At 39.0% G+C, this 26310-nt stretch overlaps 1 pseudogene; it reads right to left on the reverse strand.

Annotated features, from left to right (window-relative positions):
* Positions 1-11145: 11145 nt before the first annotated feature.
* LOC786427 (protein phosphatase 1 regulatory subunit 14B-like) lies at positions 11146-23383 on the reverse strand (annotated as a pseudogene).
* Positions 23384-26310: the final 2927 nt, after the last annotated feature.

The following is a 26310-nucleotide window of genomic DNA, read 5'->3' on the forward strand; positions in this document are numbered from 1 at the left end:
TCATAATTTTCTTTTTATTGTGGAAACTTGGGAGGTAATCATGATTTTGTAGGATGAGTTGTCAATATTTTTTTAAACTCTAGAGTCAGAGGTTGATAGATTCCTACCTTTTTTACACTGTATCATATCAAGTAATCCATTAAAAAGATTAACAACATAGATCCTTAATTCTCAGCTGTGAATTCCTAATTCTCAGCATAACCTTTGCTTACAATCATATGTTTTGAAATTTTGACTTTATTTTGGTTCCTCAAAAGTTAAAGAATTGAAACTAAAGGAAAAATTGATATATTGCAGCTTTACTGAGGTCTGTGGTATGGTTGTAACATTTTGAAGACTACTAAATTCATACTTTAAAATTTTACTGAAATAACAGTATATATGTGTATATGGTTGTCAGTTGGAGTATTCCCTCTAACGTTCCCCTTACCCCCTCTTTAGTGCTTCTGACTAGCTTAGAGGGCCCAAAGAGAGCTTGGGGATAAATCCCAGAATACTCTTGAGGAGGATTGAAAGGGTCCACCTTGTTGTGTTTTCCCTTCTAAATACAGAAAGAATAAATAGAAGAGCAAATACAGCTGAATTCTCTACCTGCTCTTAGCAAAAGCAAAATTCCAGGGAATGACTGCCTGTTCTCTTTAGTTACTCTTCAAGGAAAACAGGCCCCTTTTGGAGACCATAGAGCAGCATGTATCTGTTAAATACTTGGAAACAATTTACTTGACAGTGACCAGTAAAAGAAGATCCTAATAAGACCAATTCCTCTACTCTCCCAATAATCGCAGTCTTATTACCATAGATTTACCTTAAGTCACTGTTAAACAAGTTTACCAAAGTGCCACAAAGCCAATTTTTAAAGTTTATAAAGGTTTGAGTGTTTATAGTAAAGTACACCATAAAGTGTTGTGCAAATCCGGATGCACAGTCTTTATGGTATCATAAATTAGAGATAGCTCAGTAAGGTGGCTTGGAAGAGATTGAAATAAAGAACAGAAAAAAAATTTAAGCAATTTGTGTTTGCTTATGATTAAAGAGGGAGATTACAAAGTCTTTCTCTACCTACGCCCCACCCTCCCGCCCAAATAAAACAACAGAAAAAGACAAAAAAATTCTTGTCTTTGTTAATGTGCTATACTTTTTTTTGGTTTTAATGCCTCATGTAGATAATTCAGGTTTGAATTATTTCTTTCTTAGAATAAATAATAAATTTAGTCTGATCTCTTTCTAAGTGCAATTTAAAACAAATCCAACTCAATTTTTTTCTTTAAAAGTATAAACCTCGACTAACCAATTAATAAAAATGTAAGACTTATTTGCTCCATTGTCAGTTCTCAACTGTAGAGAATTGACATTAGAGCAAATAAGTCTTTCCCTTTAAAAATAAGCCTTGTTACATGAGGGCATGATTAAAAAATAAGACTTCTTAATTAAGGGCATAATGAAGTCACATCACATTTATCCAGAACATGTTATTAGGGATCTTGTGTGTATGTCAATTATATTTCAACAAAACTGGGGAAAAGAGACCTTGTAGAAGTCTGTCAGTCCCTACCACAGGTTTTAAAAGTGCAAACCTTGAGTTTAAACAAAATGATGCGTTTTTTCCTATATTTTTGCAACTGAGTTTAAGTGAGGCAATGTAGTATAATGTGTAGTGAAGTACAAAGGACTTTATACTGTTCTTCTGTCCCAAGAAGAACTTAGAGTAAAATAACTTTATTTTTTGAGACTTGTCTCATTTTTAGTTAAGTGGTGGCTGTTTTGTCCATTTTGTCAGTCCTTTGGGTTAACTAGATATTGCTGAATTAATGCCAGAAACTGATTTGAAATTTGATGACTCTGTGGATTGGATAGACATCTCATTTTATTTAGCTCTTAGAAGTGCTAAAACCCCTCATAAAGGAAAACTTTTAAGAACTACTATATAAAGGTATCCAGATTCTGATGAGCTTTAAAAATTGTGAAATTTATCAAATGTCTTCATATTTAAGCCAAAAATGTTAGTTCATGACAAATAGAAAAGTCTTGTTCCCAGGATTCTCTAGTGTAGAGTCTTTTGTTTATAGCTTCCTGTGCCTTAAAGGTGAACTCTATACTTTTCGTCAACATTAGGCTTTTCCAAATTCAAAAGTAATCTAAATGTTGTAATTAATTTTATAAAATGCCCATGCTCTTGGATATCAGTAAGCAAAGGCATTATATCGAACTAATCAATGATAATAGAGTACATAAAGAAAACCTTCAGATCTTAAGTTTCACTTATATAACTTGATTTTTGGCCCAGCTAGGTCATAGAACATTGAAGTCATCTAAAGTATAGTTTTGGAGAAGGCAATGGCACCCCACTCCAGTACTCTTGCCTGGAAAATCCCATGGACAGAGCATCCTGGTGCGCTGTAGTCCATGGGGTCGCTAAGAGTTGCACACGACTGAGCGACTTCACTTTCACTTTTCACTTTCATGCATTGGAGAAGGAAATGGCAACCCACTCCAGTGTTCTTGCCTGGAGAATCACAGGGACGGGTGGGCTGCCGTCTCTGGGGTCGCACAGAGTCGGACATGACTGAAGCGACTTAGCAGCAGTAGCAGCAAAGTATAGTTTAATGTATTTGTTATTTTTTTCCCCTGATAAAACTCATAAAGCAGAATATTTTTTTATTTTACTTATTTTATTTTATTTTTTGGCCTCACTGTGCAGTTTGCAGGATCTTAGTTCCCTGACCAGGGATTGAAACTAGGCCCTCAGCAGTGAAAGCATGGAGTTACAACCACTGGGCTTCCAGGGAATTCCCAAGAATATTTTTTAAATTGAGTTAACTCTGGAAAGATAATTTTCAAGGCCAAAGTACTTCAAAAGCAGAGATTATATAGCAATTTGATTTGTTTGTTAACTTTAGTGATTCTTGTATTCATTTATGTAATAGCATAACATTCCTCTTCCTTTTAACTTCTTAACGCTTGTGTTTACAAGAAAAAATGTTTGCTTCAAACTGGGAAGGGGTTACTTAAAATCAGTTTATAGTTTGAGATGGTTGATAGGAAAATTTCCAGTTACAGTCAAATGATAGTATTGATGTTGCGCACACTGACATTCAATATGTCTAAACTTAGAGGTAAGTTTAATCCTTAAAAGGACTATTAGGTAGAAAATAAATATTTGTATACACATGTACTGTGATAACTTTGGATTCATTTTAAGTCTGACAAAGTAAGATAAGTTTTATCTTTACAATTAAATTATGCTAAGTGGTGGGATGTATCTGAGAGAGATTTAGACCTAGGCATCCTTATCAGTGTAGTATCTGGAACATAGCTCCTTAGAAATGCTTAATTCTTATTTCTTAATCCTTAATTCTTATTTCCATAAGGCTTAGAAGGAACTCTACAAATTCTAAGTAACTGGCTATTATTAATAAGAGTAAAAAATCTACTATACTTCAATAAAATATTTTAAGACAAAAAATAGGAAGTTGCATGGTATAGCCGAGTTGACTCACTAAAATTTTATTTACATAATTTTTCTAATATGAAAATTACTTGTTTTCAGCCCCCCTTCACAATTGTATTTTAAATTAAGGTTATTAATGTTTTAACCTAGATCATATAATGGTAAATTAATTTTTTAAATTTGATATCCGTACTGAACTTGGAAAAACTGATTTGGTCTTCTCCGATTTCAATAAGTATTGTTGGATTTCTTTGTTACATCTTTGTGGTCAATGGATCCTGTGGAAATCTGTGTTCTTTTTTTGTGAGGGATGGGGTAGAAAAGAGGAGAGTAGTCTAATTATACATATGCAGAGAGTAGTCTAATTATGCATTTTGACTATATAAAGGTAGTTGTAGAATTAATATGTATAAATGACAAATTAACACTTACCTATTGTGAATTGTTCTAAGGAACAGTGGCCTGAAGCCATGGCTTGTTTTGTGGAGCTGCTTGCTCTTTAATAGTAGCTGACCAATTGGATTTAAGTTGAGACTTTGAGGTTAGGTTACCAAGCTGAGGCTTTTAGGAATGGAGCAGACCATGTCTGTTCCTGTAGTGAATCGATTTAATTTCCTCTTTGAATACTCTAATTTAGATATATGTATTGTCCATTCTAAATCTTTGTGTTGGGAGTTTTATAAAATTGTTTTCAAAAGCTATTAAGAATAAACACAAGTGTATGTAAAACATTTCACAGATGGTTAAAAATTTCAATTTTTTTGTTTTAGTTTCAAAGGTTAGTTATGTAGCATCAATATCATAACCAAAGCAAGTAGGACATTGACTGGTTTGGAGAATCTTCAAGTAGTCTTAAATACTGTAATGTATCAGATTGTTAACCAGGATTTTTTTCCTGTATTTCTGCTAAATGTATTACTGTATTAATGCACTTTTGTATATATATCTGTCTTCTGTACATTCTGTACTTACTTCAGTGTATATAAAAGCTGTTTTTCCTGAAGCTGTGAGGGAAAAACAATAGCTGTAACACAAGTCACTTCTATTTTGAGTTTCCTCTTGTACTTGAAAGTAGTCATTCAGTAGTTAAATCTATATAGTATGTACGGTTGTAATTAAAATGGTAATGTGGCAGAGCTGTCTTTTAAAACTGATTATAAGAATGAAAAGTGTTTTAGTTATAAAAAAATTGTAATATTTTAAATTGTCTCTTTTGATGTACCATGGATTTTTACAAACCCACTGCTGCTTACTACTTTATACTTCTGAATCTACTCCTTTTCATGTCCCATCCTAGAACATTTATCAACAGAAAAATTTCTCTCTTTTCTTTTGCTCAGTTTGGTTAAGGCTCCGTAGCTTTTGTTTTGTGTAAGTCCCAATTCCCCAGATGTCACTGGCAAATCTCTTTTCTCCTGGAAAGATCAGATTTCTAGAGACATTAGAATTCATAGTAAGTGAAAATTAGGTCTAACGTTGTTTACAAAAACCAGATCTATTTTCCTTCTAGAGTTTTCTTAAGTTATATAAAAGTAATGTCTGTGAGCAGTTTTATGTATTGGTACAGAAGCAGTTCAGCTTTTCAGCAGCAACTTTATCTCTTGCCACTAGAGGGAGATCTGTGGTTGCTCTCTCCTTTGGAAAATGTCTTGGCTGCTTTTCATTTGTTTTTAACTTCAGAGGTTGGAATTGACCTCGTGCTCAAAATTCCTTTTGTGATATTAAATGCTTTGATTTGTTAGTCAAAGGTAAGTTAATTAAGCTTGTTTAATAAAGCCAATATTATTCATGCTTTTCTGTAATTTCAATTTTTAATAAATGTGAGTCAGATATTAAGTGAAATGTGTGTGTTTATCTGTGTGTATGTGTTTCTTAAGTACTCTAAAACTGTATGTACTGTTTATTATGGTAACCCATAACCACACGTAGCTATTTAAGTGAATGAAAATTAAAATTTAGCTTCTTGGTCCCATTAGCACCACTTCAAGAGTGCTGTAGCCATATATGGTGAGAGACTACTGCATTGGAAAATACAGGATATAGAACATTTCCATCATCACAGTTCTGTTGGATAGTACAGATCTAGGTATTTTGTTTTATGTAGTGACCACTATCATCATTTTACCAGTGAACAGTAATCATTGACTCAAACTTCTGCCCACAGTTACTATTTATAAGTGATTGGTATGAGAGGAAGAGTGTGCTGCATTTCATTGTCTACTTCCTTAAGGCCACTATCTAAGTTGGGAGCTTGATGGTTTAATGGAGAAATTTCTCAAATATTGACTATTTCACTTGACTATTAATACAATTTAATGTTTGAATGATGTGGAAATTAGGTGCCAGTTTCTGTTTTGATTGTTGCAGAGTGCTACCATGGAGATTTCTCTGAGTTCATCCTTCTCTGATGCAAAATCAGTCCTAAGTGACAGTACTAGGACATAGATTTTTAGAGTCTATTAAAAAAAAACTACTTATTTCAGAATCATCCCTCAGAGTGCTTTTTTTTTCTTGTAATGTGAGAGCTTTAAGAGAATCACTGTTATTTAGGTCTGACAATCTCTACCTCTCCCTCACTATCAGTTTGAATCTCACGGTAAGTGGGATGTTTTAGTACCTTATCTGTGTTTCTTAGCTGATAGATACTAAATTTAAGTACATTACTTCCCTTGTAATGGAGGAATAATATTTTTAAAATTCCAGTTTATTCATTTGGTTGGCAGGATCCCACTCTATGCTTCTTTTTACTCAAAACAGCAGATAATTGAATTGGCATATTTTCTGCTTTGTCTTATTAAAAAATTTCAAGTAGAAGAGTAAAATGCATCCCCATATACCATATCTACTTCAACGCTTCTCTCATGGCCAATCTTGTTCCTTTTACCTCCCCATCCACTAAACTGTGAAAAATTCTGAAAGAGATGGGAATACCAGACCACCTGACCTGCCTCTTGAGAAATCTGTATGCAGGTCAGGGAGCAACAGTTAGAACTGGACATGGAACAACAGACTGGTTCCAAAGAGGAAAAGGAGTTCGTCAAGGCTGTATATTGTCACCTTGCTTATTTAACTTATATGCAGAGTACATCATGAGAAACTCTGGGCTGGAAGAAGCACAAGCTGGAATCAAGATTGCTGGGAGAAATATCAATAACCTCAGATATGCAGATGACACCACCCTTATGGCAGAAAGTGAAGAAGAACTAAAGAGCCTCTTGATGAAAGTGAAAGAGGAGAGTGAAAAGGTTGGCTTAAAGCTCAACATTCAGAAAACTAAGATTATGGCATCTGGTCCCATCACTTCATGGGAAATAGATGGGGAAACAGTGGCTGACTCTATTTTTTGGGCTCCAAAATCACTGCAGATGGTGACTGCAGCCGTGAAATTAAAAGACGTTTACTCCTTGGAAAGAAAGTTATGACCAACCTAGACAGCATATTAAAAAGCAGAGACATTACTTTGTTAACAAAGGTTCATCTAGTCAAGACTATGGTTTTTCCAGTGGTCATGTATAGATGTGAGAGTTGGACTATAAAGAAGGCTGAGTGCTGAAGAATTGATGCTTTTGAACTGTGGTGTTGGAGAAGACTCTTGAGAGTCCCTTGGACTGCAAGGAGATCCAACCAGTCCATTCTAAAGGAGATCAGTCCTGGGTGTCCATTGGAAGGACTGATGCTGAAGCTTCAATACTTTGGCCACCTGATGTGAAGAGCTAACTCATTTGAAAAGACCCTGATGCTGGGAAAGATTGAGGGCAGGAAGAGAAGGGGATGACAGAGGATGAGATGGTTGGATGGCATCACCGACTCAATGGAGATGAGTTTGGGTGAACTCCAGGAGTTGGTGATGGACAGGGAGTCCTGGCATGCTGCAGTTCATAGGGTTTCAAAGAGCTGGACACAACTAAGCAACTGAACTGAACCGAACCACTCACCTTAGCTCAATACTTGATGATAGTAAAGTTCACAGGTATTATTCTTCATTTTTAAATATTATAGTATCAAGTTTTTTTAAAAGATAATGGCACTTCTATATTATACATAACTATGATATCACCATCAGAGAAGGCAATGGCACCCCACTCCAGTAGTCTTGCCTGGAAAATCCCATGGACCGAGGAGCCTGGTAGGCTGCAGTCCATAGGGTCACTAAGAGTCTGGTACGACTGAGTGACTTCACTTTCACTTTTCACTTTCATGCATTGGAGAAGGAAATGGAAACCCACTCCAGTGTTCTTGCCTGGAGAATCCCAGGGACGGAGGAGCCTGGTGGGCTGCTGTCTATGGGGTCACACAGAGTCGGACAGGACTGAAGCTACTTAGCAGCAGCAGCATGATATCACCATACTTATTAAAATAATTCCTTAATATTAAATATCTGGTTTACTTGTTTGAAATCAAAACCATTACCATCAGCCTTATTTCAAAATTATACTTTTGTTAGCACTAAGAATAATTATTTTTATTATTGCTTGATAAGTCCTGGTGGTGTGTCTTGAGCATATTTCCAGTGAAAACAAGATATGTATTGCTTTTAGATAAAAACAAAGTCCAGTTTTCCCTACTACTTTATTAATAAAGCCATGGAATATTTTGGATTGCAGGTAGAAGGTAGGGAAAATAGCTACAAGATAAGTTGAACTAGGTATTTTCTCCCTCACCTACCTCTGGGTCAAAGAATTTTCTTTTTCAGCCAAGTTGGACCATATGGTAAATATATGAATGCCCGGTATTTGTAAATAGGTATGCACGGGTACTGTGGGGGATATAAGGTAAAAGTAAAGATTCTTATTCTTTTTCCCTTAGAAATTAATTTTAGAAAATCTTTTAACAGATGTGTGACTGAAACTGTTGGTTTTGGTTTTATATTTTGAAGTACTGAAGTTTATACTTTCCAAATTGTAGAATTTGAGAGCTCAAAGAGACTTTAGAGATCATTTAGCTTGGTGGTTCTCAAACTTGAGTGTACATCAGAATCCCCTGGAGGGCTTGTTAAAACACAGATGGTCGGGCCCCACTCCCAAAGTTTCTGATTCAGTAGGCACTCTTAATGACCTCCTAGGTGATTGTGAGGCTGGTCCATGAACACATGGAGAACCATTGATGTAGCACAATCCTCTTTTCTGCATTTTGCAAATGAGGAAATTGACATTAAGAGGAAGGTGACTTTTTCGCTCCAAACTAGTGACAGCTAAATCTTAAGATGTTTATTCACACCCCAAGTGCAGTGTTTTCCTGTCGTGCGTTTGTTTCCTTCAGAGAAGTTGCCTCCAAAGGATTTCTTCTGAGTCCTTTCGGAACATTTGGATTTTCTTAGTAATGGTAAATATTTATCTCCCCAGATTTGGAGTTTTAAAATAAAGTCTAGGGATTCAAATTATTGGCAAATTTTTTTTTGCATGCTGATATATTTTTCTGGGGAGGACTGTGTATCTTTTTATCAAGTTCTCAAATGAATTTTCTTCCCCCTAATGGCCAAGGCTCTGTTCCTTTAGGGCAGTTTGGCTTTTAGAAATAACCAAGGGTCATTTAGAGGACTGTCTGGTGGTTAAACATGGGTGAGAAAGCTGGCTACATTTGGTCAATGAGGTGTGATTTTAAAAGACTTTCTTTTGTGGCCTAAAAAATGGCTTCTATCTATATTAAAGGAGTCCCAAAGTATCTGGGGCAATGACAGCATCATTGGACTGGGTATATGGTAATACCATGAAGTGTGGATGTTATTAATTGGAGATATATTAGCTCTGACTTATTGATTAAAATAGTCTTCATTACTTCTTAGTTTGTATCCTAGAGAAAAGTCTTCCACTAATGTTTTAAAAATATTGTCTTAGATTTCATGGAATTATTTATTAAGTTGGCAATAACAGAACTAGACGGTAATCCAAAAAGTTGAGGACTTCTCCGGTGGTCCAGTGGTTAAGAATCTGCCTGCTGATGCAAGGGATACAGGTTCGATCCCTGGTCCAGTAAGATTCCTCATGCTGCGGGGCAGTGCCACAACGACTGAACTCACACTCTAAAGCCTGTGAGCCGCAACTACTGAGCCCATGTGCTGCAAATACTGAAGCCTGAGCACCTAGAGCCAGTGCTTTGCAGCAAGAGAAGCCACCACAATGAGAAGCCCAAGTACCACAACTAGCGTAGCTCCCGCTCTCTGCATCTAGAGAAAGCCTATGCAGCAACGAAGACCCAGCACTGCCACAAATAAATAATTTTAAAAGTTTTTAAAATATTAAAAATGTTGGAAACATTTTTAGATTTTATAGATTTTATTTAATTTAATGGTCATTACTCTCTATTTTGCAGATGAGAAGCTTGAGGCTAAGAGAGATGAAGTGCTTTATCTAGGTTCTGTAGCTGAATGATGGTAGATGAAGGATTAAGTCTCGAGCTGTAAACTAGTGTTCTTTGCACTGTATAACACTGCTTTGTATCACGTGGTTACTTTTCACAGTGGTTTGAGAGAAATCACAAGAGTTTGGTACAGAGCAGTAGTTAAAGTGTGGACCCCACACCAGAATCATCTGGGGAATTTATAGAAAATAATGGTATTTAACCACCTGTCCCCCCTCACCCAGAAATAGTGAATCAGAATCTCAGACAGTGAGGCATGGACATCTACTGAGTTGTAATGGACATTTTATTTAGGAATAAGTCTGTTTACTGAGAAGTTATAAAGATCGCACTGAGAATTCCTGTATACCTGCTACCGGTGCCCTAATGTTAACATCTTACATAACTCTGGTATATTTGTCAAAACTAATAAATCAACATTGGTACATTACTATTAACTAAACTACAGATTTATTATTTTTTCATTCATTATTTGATCTCAGTTTTTCCACTAATGTTCTATTTTTAATTTTTAATTTTATTTTATTTTTTAGCTTTACAATATTGTATTGGTTTTGCCATATATCAACATGAATTCTTTTTCTGTTGCAAAATCCAATCCAGGATCCCTCTTTCATTTAATCATCATGTTTCCTTAGCTTCTCCTATCTGTGACAGTTTCTTTCTTCACTTGTTTTTCATGATCTTGACAAATATAAGATGAACTGGTCAGGTATTTTGTGGAATGTCATCCTCAGTTTGGGTTTGTCTGAGGTTTTGAGATTCACAGAGGATTACGACAGAGGTAAGATGGGCTTCCCAGGTGGCACAGTGGTAAAGAATCTGCTTCCCACTGCAGATGTGGATTTGATCCCAAGGTCAGGAAGATCCCTTGTAGAAGGGAATGGCAACCCACTCCAGTATTCTTTTCTGGGAAATCCCATGGACAGAGGAACCTGGTGGGCTGCAGTCCATGGGGCTCCCAAAGAGTTGGATATGACTGAACAACTGAGCACACACCATAGAGGTGAGGTGCCATTCTCATTATCCTGAAGGGTACATAGTATCAACAGGATTTTTTTTAGCTGCACCAAAGGCATATCCTAGCTTTATTAGAGGGCCCACACTGCAGTAAACATGAAAACACAAAATCTCATCAGTTTAATAATAATAATAATAAACACCCAAAATGGAAAACGGAGCAGAAAAGAGGCCCCTGGGCCAGGGGCACAGGGAGCCCAGTTCATGGCACCAGGCCTGACCGCAGGCTGCCCCCCACCCCCATTGCTGTTGCTATGAGGTTGGGGGAGGGGACCAGCAATTGTCCTGTGGGAGCCACTGTTCACCTGGGTCGAGTACCCTTACTTCTTCTGGGGTGTGCTCAGCTTCTTCATGCCCCAGACCTTGTCCAGCAGGCCAGAGATGAGGGCCTCAGTGGGTTTGTAAGTCAACCAGCAGCTCCTTGACCCTGGTAGCCCACGTATCATTGCTCTCCATGTCCAGTTCATCCACATTGATTTCTAGCTCTGGAATCTTCTCTTCCTGGGGTAGGGGTTAGGGAGGAGGGAGAAACAAGGGCCTGGCAGTCTTTGAGCTGCTCCTGGATCCACTTCTCCAGGTTGAGACGCTTCTGTAGCTCCTTGCAGTCATACTTGACCATGACCTTCCCTTGGTGCCTCACTGGGCCTTCACCTGCAGTGACTTATGCCTGCATTACTGGATCCCTTTTGGGCTTCCCTGGTGGCTCAGATAGTAAAAAATCTGCCTGCAGTGTGGGAGACCTGGGTTCAATACCTGGATTCAATCCCTGGGTTGGGAAGATCCCCTGGAGGAGGTAATGGCAATCCATTCCAGTATTCTTGCCTGAAGAATTCCCCCATGGACAGAGGAGCCTGGCAAGCTACAATCCATGGGGTCTCAAAGAATCAGACACAACTGAGGGACTAAGCACCTGGATATTGGCCTCTCATTTATTCAGTCATTTATATCAGTATGGATTCATGGATATTTATTTTATACTTTGGATTATAACATAATACCATGTTATTTATTTTGTTGCTCAAATTTTTCCAGCTCTGGATGTTGGGAACTCTTAAAGCTTGGCTCCAGCATCCCTTTGATCTACTCCTATCCTTTTGTGTTTTGAGCACTTTATTTTGGGCACTACATGATGCTCCAGCCCTAGAATCAGCATTTCTCCAAGGAGCATTTTAAAAGCTTCTTGTGATTCTAATGCAGAATTAAGTATGGGAATCACTGATATTGAGGGTCAGCCATATTCTTCTGTAAATCTCCTAATGCCATGAGCAGACCAGTCCTATCTTGTATGTTCAAAAAATGTAGTCATCTTTGATTCATTCCTCCTCCTTTTCCACGTTCAGTCTTTTCACAAAAGCTGTTTTCTCCTTATCAGAAACAAAAGCAGCATTTTTGAAACTTTGGTGTAGCTGGGATCTAGTTAAAATGGCAGACTCTAATTTGGTGGGTCTGTGATAGGAGCCCAAGCTTCTGTCTTTCTAGCAAGTATTTAGGTGATATGAATGCTGCTGATCAATGAATTACATTTTGAGTAGCTAGCATCAGAACAAAGTTCAGACAACTTAGGACATCTCAAGAACCTCCACGGTTGGCCTAACTCCAGTCTACTTTCCAGCTTCACCATCTATGCAGTTTTTCATTTACCTATACTCAAAACAACCAGTCTACTCAGCATCTGTAGTACTCACGTTCTGATGTGGTCCCCAAAGACCATGGTGTGTCACTCCTTTGTGTAATTCCCTTCCCTTAGGTGTGAGCTGGACCTCGTGAGTGATTAGGTTATAAAAGACTGTGACTTCTATCTTGCTTGTGCTCTCTCTTGTCCTCTTGGTTGCTCACTCTGATGAAGCAAGCTGCCATGCTGTAACATGTCAGCAGAGAGGCCCCTCATGGCAAGGAACCAAGGGACTGAGGCCTTGATAGAACAGCCCATGAGAAACTGAATCCTGCCAACAATCATGAATGAGCTAGGAAATGGATCCTTCCCAGTAGAACACTGAGATGATGGCAGCCTTGTGAGAGACCCTAAGCTCAGGGCACCCATCTAAGTCATGACCAGATTCCTGACCCACAGAAACTGTCAGATAATAAATGTGTATCATTTTAAGCTGCTAAATCTTGGGGTTATGTTGTTATGCAGCAATAGACAACTAATACATTACTTATGAAATATACAATGAAATGATTTCCTGTTGCATCCTTGTTATCCTGCAAAGGAAAACTCAGCTGCTGCTTCCTCATCTGTGTATTAAGCAATAGGATGCCTACTATATGCTAGGCACTGTGTTAAGCATAAGGGATAAGTGGAAAATAAGCAGACACAGTCTCTGCCCTCACACAGCTTGCATTATTTTGCTTTGGTTTTCAGTTTCACAAAAGATGGAACCAAGATGTATTTCATTAAAGGGAAAGCTATTTTTTAATGCCAATAAAGTAGGAAGGAAGTAGTCTAAAGGAGCTTTAGCCTGTATGACATTCTTCATTTTGCAGCATTTACTTGTCTTCCCCACTATCCTTCATTCTTACATCCCCATGGTTCCTTACACATGTGCAAAGAACTTTGCTAATTTAATACTAATAGCTTTGTTAATCTGAGCTTAATGGAGATTGCAAATCAAATAGAGTTAGTTACAAAATCCAAATTCCTGTTTATAGCTAGAATAAATTCATTAGCTTATAAATTTAGAGTTTCTAAATACTTGCAAAGGAAGAATATTCACTCACATGATGTTAAGCAACATAAACCAAATATAAGGAGTATATATTATATCTATGGTGTAAAAAATACAGGTGAAACTAATCTGTGTTGCTAGACTCAGGATAGTGGCTACCTTTATGGGTCTAGGGTGCCTCTAATGACTAGATGGGTATCCGAGGAGGCCTTCTGATATACTGGTAATGTTATATTTATCGATACAGCTGATGGTTAGTTAGCCTTTTCAGTTTGTAAAAATTCAATGAGCTGTACACTAATGTGCAATGTTTTGTAGGTATGTTATACTACAATAAAATGCTTCAAAATTAGTTTTTAAGTCACTAGGAGATTACCAGAGTCAAAATATTGTAAGGACATTGTACAGACTAGAAATTAAATTTGAATTTTAAGGATAACAATTTTAAAAAGAGGCTATAACTTACAAGTCTGTAAAGGGAAAAAATGGAGTAAAGAACTTGAATTCAGAAAAAAGCAAGAGAAAATGTAGAGAAAGTAGTACAAATGGAAAGTTTTCAAAGTTTTAGCAAATTAAAGCAACTAATTCTAAAAGACAAATGATTGCTTGACTAGGATTTTATTTTTAAAAAGCCAAATGCTCTTTACAAGAGACATGTCCCATAAAGGTTGAAGGTCAAACAATGGGGAGAGATATATCAGGCAAATACTAATCAAAAGAAAGGTATAGCTGTATTAACATCAAACAAAATAGATCTGAGGTCAAATATCATTATGCCAAAGAAAGAAGATGGTCATTAAGTAATGATAAAAGTTTCAAGTCACCATGCTGCTGCTGCTGCGTCGCTTCAGTCGTGTCCGACTCTGTGCGACCCCATAGACGGCAGCCCACCAGGCTCCCCCGTCCCTGAGATTCTCCAGGCAAGAACATTGGAGTGGGTTGCCATTTCCTTCTCCAATGCATGAAAGTGAAAAGTGAAAGTGAAGTCACTCAGTCGTGTCTGACTTTTAGCGACCCCATGGACTGCAGCCTACCAGGCTCCTCCATCCATGGGATTTTCCAGGCAAGACTACTGGAGTGGGGTGCCATTGCCTTCTCCATCAAGTCACCATAAGAATACAGAAATTCTAAAAAAAAAAAAAAAAAAAGAATACAGAAATTCTAAATCTGAATACACCTAACAACAAAGGTTCAAAATTTATAGAACTACAAGGAGATATTGACAAGTTCATATTATAGTGGGCATTTTAAATATTTTTTTCTCTGTATTTCTTAGGTCAGGCAGATAAAAATTCAGTAAATATAGATTTGAACAACACAATTATCAAGATTAATCTTAATGGAATATATACAATTCAACATTCAAAAAACTAAGATCATGGCATCTGGTCCCATCACTTCTGGCAAATAGATGGGGAAAAAATTGAAACAGTTACAGACTTTTTCTTGGGCTCCAGAATCACTGTGGATGGTGACTGCAGCCATGAAATTTAAAGTAGTTACTTCTAGGAAGAAAAGCTATGACCAAACTAGACAGCATATTAAAAAGCGTATCACTTTGCCAACAAACATCCATATACTCAAAGCTATTTTTTTTTCCAGTAGTCATGTACAGATATGAGAGCTGGACCATAAAGAACACTGAGCACCTAAGAATTGATGCTTTCAAACCGTGGTGTTGGAGAAGACTCTTGAGAGTTCCTTGAACCACAAGGAAATCAAACCAGTTAATCCTAAAGGAAATCAACCCTGAATATTCATTGGAAGGACTGATGCTGAAGCTCCAAAATTTCGGCCACCTAATGTGAAGAGCTGACTCATTGGAAAAGACCCTGCTGCTGGGAAAGATTGAAACCAGGAGGAGAAGGGTATGACAGAGGATGAGATAATTGGATGGCATCACTGACTCGATGGTCATGAATTTGGGCAAACTCCGGGAGATAGTGAAGGACAGGGAAGCCTGGTGTGCTGCAATCCACAGGGTCACAAAGAACTGGACATGACTGGGCAACTGAGAACAACATACATAGAACACCATGCCAAATTACTACAGAATTTTCAGCAAGCTGACACAGCATTTTTATGAAATTTGACTACATCCCAGGCCTTACAACTCATCTGAACAAATTTTTTAAAAAATCTTCTTCTGACCATTTCCTCTGACCATAATGTAGATAAATTAGAAATTTCACAAGAGATGATTAGAAAAAGTCCATATTTTTGGAAGTTGAAAATGTACTTCTAAGCAACTAGTGTCAATGAAGAAATTCTGAAATTAAAAGATGTGTCTGAATGGAATGTAATACTATGCCTCAAAACTCACAGTATGCAGCTAAATATTATTCATGGGAAATTTACAGCTTTAAATGCTCATTAAAAAAGAAGAAAGGCTTAAAATTAATTCATTAAGTGTATAAGGTAATAATTCAGAGACAGAACAACCAAATAAAACTAAAGAGAATAGAAGACAAGTAATAATAAGAACAGCAAAAATGAATGAACTAGAAAACAAAGATGCACTAGATAGAATCATCATTGACATCATCCTCGAATCCTTTCTTTAACTCACAATCTACACTCAATCTATCAGCAAACCTGTTGGCTCTATCTGCAAAATTTGTCCAGAATCTGACCGTGTCTTGTGACTAGCACTGCTATCACTGAGGTCTAAGCTGTCGTCACATTGCTTGCCTTTAGACTGTGATGCAGGTCTGATACCTGTGAAAACTGAGGGGGAAGAAAAGAGAACTAGAGATGAAAATCCTCAGATTGCAGTGCAGCTCAAAAAAATCTCAGCCAGCTGAATGGGGTGCTCTGCAAAGATTACTGATGTGCACAGATAGTCCTGTGCTGGCCAGAAATGTCAAGCCTTTGTAAGACTACCATGCTCAGTCATAAGCTGAGATCTGCCTGAGAAGGTCATGACCTCAGCTTAAAAATAGCAGGCCCTAAAGTAAACTGCAGGTAGAAGTTGCTGGATAGTTGCATACTTGGAGGCCGATTGTCTCCCAGTGGACACTTTCATGGCTACTACAGAATTCATTCTTCATTGGTGTTGTTGAGATGAGACTCAGGACATAGTACAGGGTTCAACAAAGTGTGGGCCAAATCCAGCCTGCTGCATGGTTTATAAATAAAGTTTTATTGGAACATAGCCATAACTATTCATTTATTTCTTGTCCATAACTACCTTCACATTACAATGACTGAGATAAGTAGTCAAACAATAGAAGTTATATTGCTTTGTTATTGTTGTTCAGCCACTAAGTTGTGTCTGACTCTTTGCAACCCCATGGGCTGCACCTCGCCAGGCTCTCTTGTCCTTCACTCTCCCAGAGTTTACTCAAACTCATGTCCATGGAGTCAGTGATGCCATCCAACCATCTCATCCTCTGTCACCCCCTTCTCCTCCTGCCTCTCAATCTTTCCCAGCATCAGGGCCTTTTCCAATGAGTCAGTTCTTCCCATCAGGTGGCCAAAGTATTGGAGATTCAGCTTCACCATCAGTCCCTCCAGTGAATATTCAGGGTTAATTTCCTTTAGGATTGACTGATTTGCTCTCCCTGCAGTCCAAGGAACTCTAAAGAGTCTTCTCTAGCACCATAATTCAAAAGCATCACTTTTTTGGCACTCAGCCTTCATTATGGTCCAACTCTCTCATCCATGCATGACTGCTGGAAAAACCATAGCTTTGACTATACAGACCTTTGTCAGCAAAGTGGTGTCTCTGCTTTTTAATTTGCTGTCTAGGTTTGTCATAGCTTTCCTTCCAAGGTGCAAGCGTCTTTTAATTTCAAGGCTGCAGTCACCATCCACAGTGATTTTGGAGCCCAAGAAAATAAAATCTGTCACTGCTTCCACTTTTTCCCCTTTCATGCCATGAAGTGGTGGGACTGGATGCCATGATCTTAATTTTTTGAATGTTGAGTTTTAAGCCACTTTTTTACTCTCCTCTTTCACCCTCATCAAGAGGCTCTTTAGTTCCTCTTCACTTTCTGCCATAAGGGTGTTATCATCTGTGTATCTGAGGTTATTGATGTTTCCCCCAGCAATCTTGATTCCAGCTTGTGATTCATCCAGCCCAGCATTTTGCATGATGTACTCTGCACAGAAATTAAATAAGCAGTGTGACAATATATACATACAATATCCATGACAATATACAGCCTTGTGGGCTTCCCAGGTGGCGCTAGTCATAAAGAACCCATCTGCCAGTGCAGGAGACATAAGAGACCTGGGTTCGATCCCTGGGTCAGGAAGATCCTCTAGAGGAGGGCATGGCAACCCACTCGAGTATTCTTGCCTGGAGAGTCCCATGGACAGAGGAGCCTGGTGGGCTATAGTCCATAGGGTCACAAAGAATCAGACAGGACTGAGTGACTAACACATACACATACAGCATTGTCATATTCCTTTCCCAATTTGGAACCAGTCAGTTGTTCCATGTCTGGTTCTAACTGTTGCTCTTGATCTGCAAACAGGTTTCTCAGGAGACAGGTAAGCTGGCCTGGTAGAATTGTTATTGTGTAATTATTCTCAGTGACATTGCTTAAGTTCCTGGTTTATAGAAAGGATAAGATAAGCATGAGAGAGGTCAGGTAGTTATCTGTTCTAAGCTGTGTTCTCCCACAGGGATTTACTTGAGAAACAAGTACACTTGTAGAAAATGACTGGATTTTGCTCTAGTTTGTTCTTTTAGGATAAACTCTTTTAAACTCTGTTTTCATTTCTTCCTACTGAATAACCAGATGAGTTTTTCTCACTGCTCTTTAAATCACTTACACCCTCACCCTGGTATCTATGGCTTTGCTACCTGCTTTTCCTGTTGCCTCCTGTTTTTCCTGTTGCCTCCATACCTTCCCATTCCTCCAATGACAGCACTCAATGCTTCCTAAGCTGGCCCCTGGGCCATGAGCTGGCTGATCCCTTCTGATCCTCCTCCCAGAAAACTCGTCTCATAGATCCTTATAGTCTAATCTCTTCACCTGGAAAGTTGGTTTTCCTTCTGATCCATGGGCTTCCCTTGTAGCACCAACACTTACTTACTTACTCTGATCCATGGCCACACCCTTTAAGACCTGACTGTATATTCCTATCTTTCAAATGTCTCACTTACATACTCAACAAATATTTTTTGAGTGGCTACTCACTGGGGATTCTGAACTGAGAGATAGTCGAGGCCTGCTTTCTTTCCTGAAGTTTACATTCTAGTGCTTGGGCTTCCCAGGTGGTGCTAGTGGTAAAGAACCCGCCTGCAAATGCAGGAGACGTAAGAGATGCAGGGTGATCCCTGGATCAGAAAGATCCCCTGGAGGAGGGCATGACAACCTACTTCAGTATTCTTGCCTGGAGAATCCCATGGACAGAGAAGCCTGGTGGGCTACAGTTCATAGGGTTGCAAAGAGTCAGACATGACTGAAGTGATTTAGCACACACGTACACTCATTCTAGCTCAGGGGTTGGGGAGAGGGAGAGAGAGAGAGAAAGGAGGAATGAAGGGAGGAAGAAAGAAAGGAAGAGAGGGAGAAAGAGAAGGAGGGAGAGAAGGAAAAAGGAAACAGGATAATTTCAGGTACATACAAGCACTGTGAAGAAGATGAAATCAGGTGATGTGATGGAAAGTGACTGGCGAGTGGGTCACTTAAGACTAGGGGAGACTGAGGCAGAGACATTTAAGCTTTGTCCTGAAAGACAAGATTAGGAGGCAGTCATGCATTTTTGGCAAAGCAACCCACTAGGGAAAAGAGACAGCACAGAGCACAGGACTGTGTACCAAATAGGTGCTTTGCAGATTCCTGTTGAACACTTAAGAATGGCTGCCTATTACCTTTGCTTTTCAAGTTCAAATGTGATGACTCTTTCTTCAGGCAAAATGGTCCATGATATAAAAAAAAAAAACAAAAAAACAACTTATTCCCACAGAAGCAGTGTAATTGACCACACTAGACCTAACTTAATACCCACATATATGAGAGAAGGGAGAACCACTAAGGCCATCAAAGAGATCCAGCCAGCCACTTCCATTGGATTTGCTAACTAAGCCTTGTGGCCTTGCCAAGGTCCAGCTGGACTCCTGGAGTCACTGTCATATGCACAGCACACTTTGTAGGAGCATGCACTTCCTAGAAACCAGATGTTCTTTAGGCCAAGGTTTCAGGCTAAACAAGAAAGCTACCTGGCAGCACTCAGTGATTCGCGAAGAGGGTTGTTTCCAAAGAGCAAAATAGAAAATTAGTCTCTTTATGGGTTAACTGCAAACACAATACATCAGCAGAATTGCTAAAATACTTCTTAATCTCTTCTCTCTGGGTCTCCACCTCTCAGTAGCTCCCTCTCCTTTCTACCAGTCTGCCGCATGATTGAAATTCTATTGTAGGACATTCTTGCATTTAAGATTTATTTCCTAGAATCCTGTTAAAAAGCTTAAAGCCCTAGTAAGGGGACTATGCCATATCATTAGTTCCTTTTAGCATACATCTATAACTTGGTTAGTCAAATTGTCCTAAGTGTATATACAACCTGGAGATGGGACCAGGCTTCCCAGTAAGCTTTTGATGTAGAGTCAGAACAACCTACCACTGCCTAGGCTCTGCCTTTCATGGGTGAGGAGGAACAGAGGAGTAATAAGTGAAAAAGACTCAGGTGAAGTTTTCCTTTGACATTACCACCCTCTTTCTATATACAATCCTCCATGTTTTGATTACCCTTCCTTCCATCCCCTTGTTGTTGTTTAGTTGCTCAGTCATGTCCGACTCTTTTGCAATCACATGGACTGTAACCCACCAGGTTCCTCTGTCCATGGGATTTCCCAGGCAAGATTACTGGAATGGGTTGCTATTTCCTTCTCCAGGGGATCTTCCACACCCAGGGATCAAGCCTGCATCCCTTGCTTGGCTGGCAGATTCTTTAAGACTTCTGAGCCATCTGGCTCCACTCACCCCAATGGCATCATGAGAGTAGCAAATCCCACAGACACCAGGAGCCATTCTAGAACAAATAATTTCACAATTTATATGGAAACCAAAAAAAAAAAAAAAAAAAAAACTCAGATAGCCAAAGCAATCTTGAGAAAGAAGAATGGAACTGGAGGAATCAACCTGCCTGACTTCAGACTACACTACACTACAAAGCTACAGTCATCAAGACAGTATGGTACTGGCACAAAGACAGAAATATAGACCAATGGAACAAAATAGAAAGCCCAGAGATGAATCCATGCACCTATGGACACCTTATCTTTGACAAAGGAGGCAAAAATACACAATGGAGAAAATACAATCTCTTTAACAAGTGGTGCTGGGAAAACTGGTCAACCACTTGTAAAAGAATGAAACTAGAACACTTTCTAACACCATACAAAAAATAAACTCAAAATGTATTAAAGATCTAAACATAAGACCAGAAACTATAAAACTCCTAGAGGAAACAAAGGCAAAACACTCTGCAAAAATCACAGCAACATCTTCTATGACCCACTTCCCAGAGTAATGGAAATAAAAGCAAAAATAAACAAATGGGACCTCATTAAACTTAAAAGCTCTTGCACAACAAAGGAAACTATAAGCATGCTGAAAAGACAGCCTTCAGAATGGGAAAAAATAATAGCAAATGAAGCAACTGACAAAGAATTAATCTGAAAAATATACAAGCAGCTCATGCAGCTCAATACCAGAAAAATAAATGACCCAATCAAAAAATGGGCCAATCAAAAAATGAGCCAAAGAACTAAACAGACATTTCTCCAAAGAAGACATACAGATGGCTAACAAACACATGAAAAATGCTCAACATCACTCATTATCAGAGAAATGCAAATCAAAACCACAATGAGGGTACCATCTCACAGACATGCTATCAAAAAGTCTAGAAACAATAAATGCTGGAGAGGGTGTGGAGAAAAGGGAACCCTCTTGCACTGTTGGTGGGAATGCAAACTAGTACAGGCCACTATGGAGAACAGTGTGGAGATTTCATAAAAACCTGGAGATAGAACTGCTATACGACCCACCAATCCCACTGCTGGGCATACACACCAAGAAAACCAGAATTGATAGAGACATGTGTACCCCAATGTTCATTGCAGCACTGTTTACAATAGCTAGGACATGGAAGCAACCTAGAAGTCCATCAGCAGATGAATGGATAAAAAAGCTGTGGTACATATACACAATGGGATATTACTCAGCTATTAAAAAGAATGCATTTGAGCCAGTGCTAATGAGGTGGATGAAACTGGAGCCTGTTATACAGAGTGAAGTAGGTCAGAATGGAAAACACCAATACAGTATATTAATGCACATATATATATATATATATATATATATATATATAATTTAGAAAGATGGTAACAACGACCCTATATGCGAGAAAGCAAAAGAGACACAGATATAAAGAAAAGACTTTTGGACTCTGTGGGAAAAGGCAAGGGTGGGATAATTTGAGAGAATAGCATTCAAACATGTATATTACCATAGGTGAAATAGATAACCAGTCCAAGTTCGATGCATGAAACAGGGCACTCAAAGCTGGTGCACTCGGACAACCCAGAGGGAGGAATGTGGAGGGAGGTAAGAGGTCGGGTTTGGGATGGGGAGACACAGTACACCCGTGGCTGATTCATGTCAATAAATGGCAAAAGCACCACAATATTGTAAAGTAATTAGCCTCCAATTAAATAAATTAATTTAAAAACCAAACAAAAAAGATGCACCATCCTGCCTCCTATCATGGCTTGGGCACTGCCTAGCCCTCTGCTCATTCTGGTTTCTGCAGTTATTGCTGGGTCAGCTCCAGCTCCAGTTCTCTGTCAGTGGAAGAGCTCAGCTGGTGGTTGGCATGGTGAGGCACCCTGCCCTGCAACTTCCCTCTGCAAAAATGCAAAGTCCGCTTTTCACTTGATACAGCATATGCACAAGAGTTTGCTTTTTGGGGTAAAAGGAGTAAATTGAACACCTATGTTGAATTCTGAAAGATCTGGACACCTTTACAGGATGAGGAGATAGTTGACTGGGGGTCGTTTCCAGACCCTTGGGCTTCCAGGGAACCTGTGTGAACTCTTCTGTCCTCTGGAAGGGATGGAAGAGGTTCAGCCAATGTGTTTTATGACAGGGTTCTGGAGCCTCATCAGGACAGAAATTGGGCTCCTGGAGTGCCCCTCTCCCATAGCTAAGGACTGCAAAGTTGAAGTGAGTGTTCTTGGCTGGCATCATAGAAGGGGAAAAGAAGGCAAATGTCAGAGTATCAGATCTTCAAGGCAGCCTCTGGAGAGCAGGCCATGCTAATGCTTCATCATTCTGGCCCCAACATGTAGAGAAAAAAGTCTCCCACTTTTATTGTTGTTGTTTAGTCTCTAGGTCGTGTTGGACTCTTTTGCAACCCCATAAACTATAGCTCTCTGGGCTCCTCTGTCCATGGGATTTCCCAGGCAAGAATACCCGTGTGGGTTGCCATTTCCTTCTCCAGGGGATCTTCCCCACCCAGGGACTGAATCTGTGTCTTTTGTATTGGCACTGAGCCAATGAGCCACCAAGGAAGCCCAATGTGAATATGCAACTGTCAGTTGCTTAGAAAAAAAAAAAAAATCAGAATCCCCAGGCTCTATTCCTTGGGATTGTGATCCAGCATATTTAAGTGGGACCTGCGATTCTATATTTTAACACTTTCTTCCAAGTGACTCTGATTTTTGTCTTCCTCATACCACACTGGGACTCATTGATTTAAGGTCATAGAGATGAATGGAAGGCAAATGAGACTGAGGATTTATACCTGAGTCTATGCATTTTGTTGAGGTTGCTACAAATCCTGGAATACAAATAAATTATCTATAACAAAATACATCACCTAGGCACTTGCTGGTCAGGTCAATGATTTCTAACAATTTAGCAACCATGTTTGAGGAAGAGCACCGGAAGTCACCTGGGCTTCCCAGGTGGTGCTAGTGGTAAAGAGCCTGCCTGCCCATGCAGGAGATGTGGGTTCAATCCCTGGGTTGGGAAGATCTCCTGGAGAAGGTCATGGCAATCCACTCCAGTATTCTTGCCTGGAGAATCCCATGGACAGATGAGCCTGGTAGGCTATAGTCCATAGGGTTGCAAAGAATTGGACACGGCTGAAGTGACTTAGCATGCATGTAAATACAAAAAGTCAGGAAAGTGAGACAAAATGGCTGCCACCAATCAACTGCACATGTGCAGTAAGGAAAAGATGTGGAGAGTGGGGATGGTTTTCAATCTCAAAGTGGCTTTTCCTGTCCAGAGATAAAGGAGCATAGGTGTTACAGAGCAGAAAAGACTAGAGGAGTGCCGGTGTGAGAGGAGTGGAGTCATGAATGGAACTAAGAAGGGGAAGAACTAGAGTTTGAACCTATGACCTCTCACTCCAAAGCATTAATTTTCCCCCTAAGATTTATTTTATTTTTATTGGAGAGTAACTGCTTTACAGTATTTTGTTGGTTTCTGCCATAAAACAATGTGAATCAGCCATAAGCATCCTTATATCCCTAATATTTTTAATTGAAATATGGTTGATTTTTTTAAAAAAGTATTTATTTTTAATTGGAGGATAATCACTTTACAATGTTGTGTTAATTTCTGCTCTACAACAATGTGAAGGAGCCATAAGTGTGCTTATATCACCAATTTTTTTAATTGAAATATAGTTGATTTACAACATTGTATTAATTACTGCTGTATAGTGAAGTAACTCAGTTTATATATATATATATATATATATATATATATATATATATATTCATATTCTTTTCCACACCTGCAGTGCGGGAGACCTGGGTTCGATCCCTGCTTTGGGAAGATCCCTTGGAGAAGGAAATGGCAACCCACTCCAGTATCCTTGCCTGGAAAATTCCATGAATGAAAGGGCCTGTACAGTCCATGGGGTCACAAAGAGTCGGACAAGACTGAGCGACTTCACTTTATTCTTTTCCACTATGGTTTATCACCGGATATTGAGTACAGTTCCCTGTGCTATACAGTAGGACCTTGCTGCTTGTCTATTCTATATATTCTAGTCTCCATCTGCTAATCCCAAACTCCCAGTTCAACCATTTCCCCTTTGTTAATCACCAGTATACTCTCTATGTCCCCAGTTCTGTTTCTGTTTCATAGATCAATTAGCTTGTGTCATATTTTAGATTCCACAGGCTTCTCTTGTGGATCAGCTGGTAAAGAATGCACCTGCAATGTGGGAGACCCAAGTTTGATCCCTGGGTTGGGAAGATCCCCTGGAGAAGGGAAAGGCTACCCACTCCAGTATTCCTGCCTGGAGAATTCCATGGCCTATATAGTCGATGGGGTCACAAAGAGTCGGACACGACTGAGCAACTTTCACTTTCACTTTAGATTCCACACATTAGTGATAATATATGGTATTTGTCTTTTCCAACTTATTTCACTTAGTATGATAATTTCTAGTTGCATCCATGTTGCTGCAAATGACATTATTTCATTCCTTTTTATGCCTGAGTAGTACTCCATTGTGGGCTTCCCAGATGGCGCTAATGGTAAAGAACCTGCCTGTCTGCCAATTCAAGAGACATAAGAGACTCAGGTTCAATCCCTGCGTTGCGAATATCCCCAGAAGGAGTCAAAATGAGTCAGACACAAGTAAAGCAACTTAGCATGTATGCATGCAGTATTCCACTGTGTATCTCTACCACATCTTCTTTATCCATTCACCTGTCAAAGCATTACTTTTTAATCCCTCTGCTATTTGAGGAACTCTGAGCAGAATTCAGTTCAATTCAATAAACATTCATTAGTTGGAAACCATGGATGTTCTCTGGATGCTGCTGTAATTACAAAGATGATAACACTAAAGCCTTCTACTCACATTTTCTCATTTATCTTTACTGCACCCTATGAGGTAGGTACAATTATTGTTCCCATTTTATTTTTTGATATTCACATTGAGGTACATATGCATTAAAGCAATTAGTCCAGATTACACAGCTATAAATTATAGAGCTGGGATTTGAACCTAGGCAGCAAGACTGCTGAACTTCACTGTCCAATTTGATAGCCACTAGCCACAAGGGACTATTGAGCACTTGAAATGTAACTACTTCAGAGATGTGCTGTAAATTTTAAATACACACCTGGTAATTTAACCAAGGAGGTGAAAGACCTGTAACATTAAAAACTATAAGACACTGCTGAAAGAAACTAAAGATGACACAAATGAATGGAAAGACATTCCATGCTCATGAATTGGCAGAATTAATATTATTAAGTGTCCACATTACCTAGAAACAATCTACAGATCTAATGCAATTAGTTTAAAAATTCACAGGACATTTTTCACAGAAATAGAACCAAAAACTCTAAAATTTATGTGGGACCACAAAAGGCTCTGACTACTCAAAGGAATCCTGAGAAGAGAGAACAAAGCTGCAGGTATTTAATGTCTTGATTTCAAACCTTATTACAAAGCCATACTAATGGGCTTCTGGTGTGGCACTAGTGGTAAAGAATCCTCCTGCCAATGCAGGAGACTTAAGTGACATGGGTTTGATCCTGGGTGGGGAAGATCCCCTGGAGGAGGAAATGTCACCCCACTCCAGTATTCTTGCTGGGAGAATCTCATGGACAGAGGAGCCTGGTGGGCTACAGTCCAGGGGGTCACAGAGTCAGAGCATCTGGGAAGCCAAAGCGATGCTGAAAAGAAAGAACAAAGCTGCAGGTATCTCATGCCTTGATTTCAAACTATATTACAAAACAGCATAACTATAATCAAAACAGCATAATATTGTCAGAAAAACAGTTACATAGATCAATGGAACAGAATTGAGATACCAGAAAT

Source organism: Bos taurus, chromosome X (assembly GCF_002263795.3).
Source record: "Bos taurus isolate L1 Dominette 01449 registration number 42190680 breed Hereford chromosome X, ARS-UCD2.0, whole genome shotgun sequence".
Taxonomy (NCBI): Eukaryota; Metazoa; Chordata; class Mammalia; order Artiodactyla; family Bovidae; genus Bos; species Bos taurus.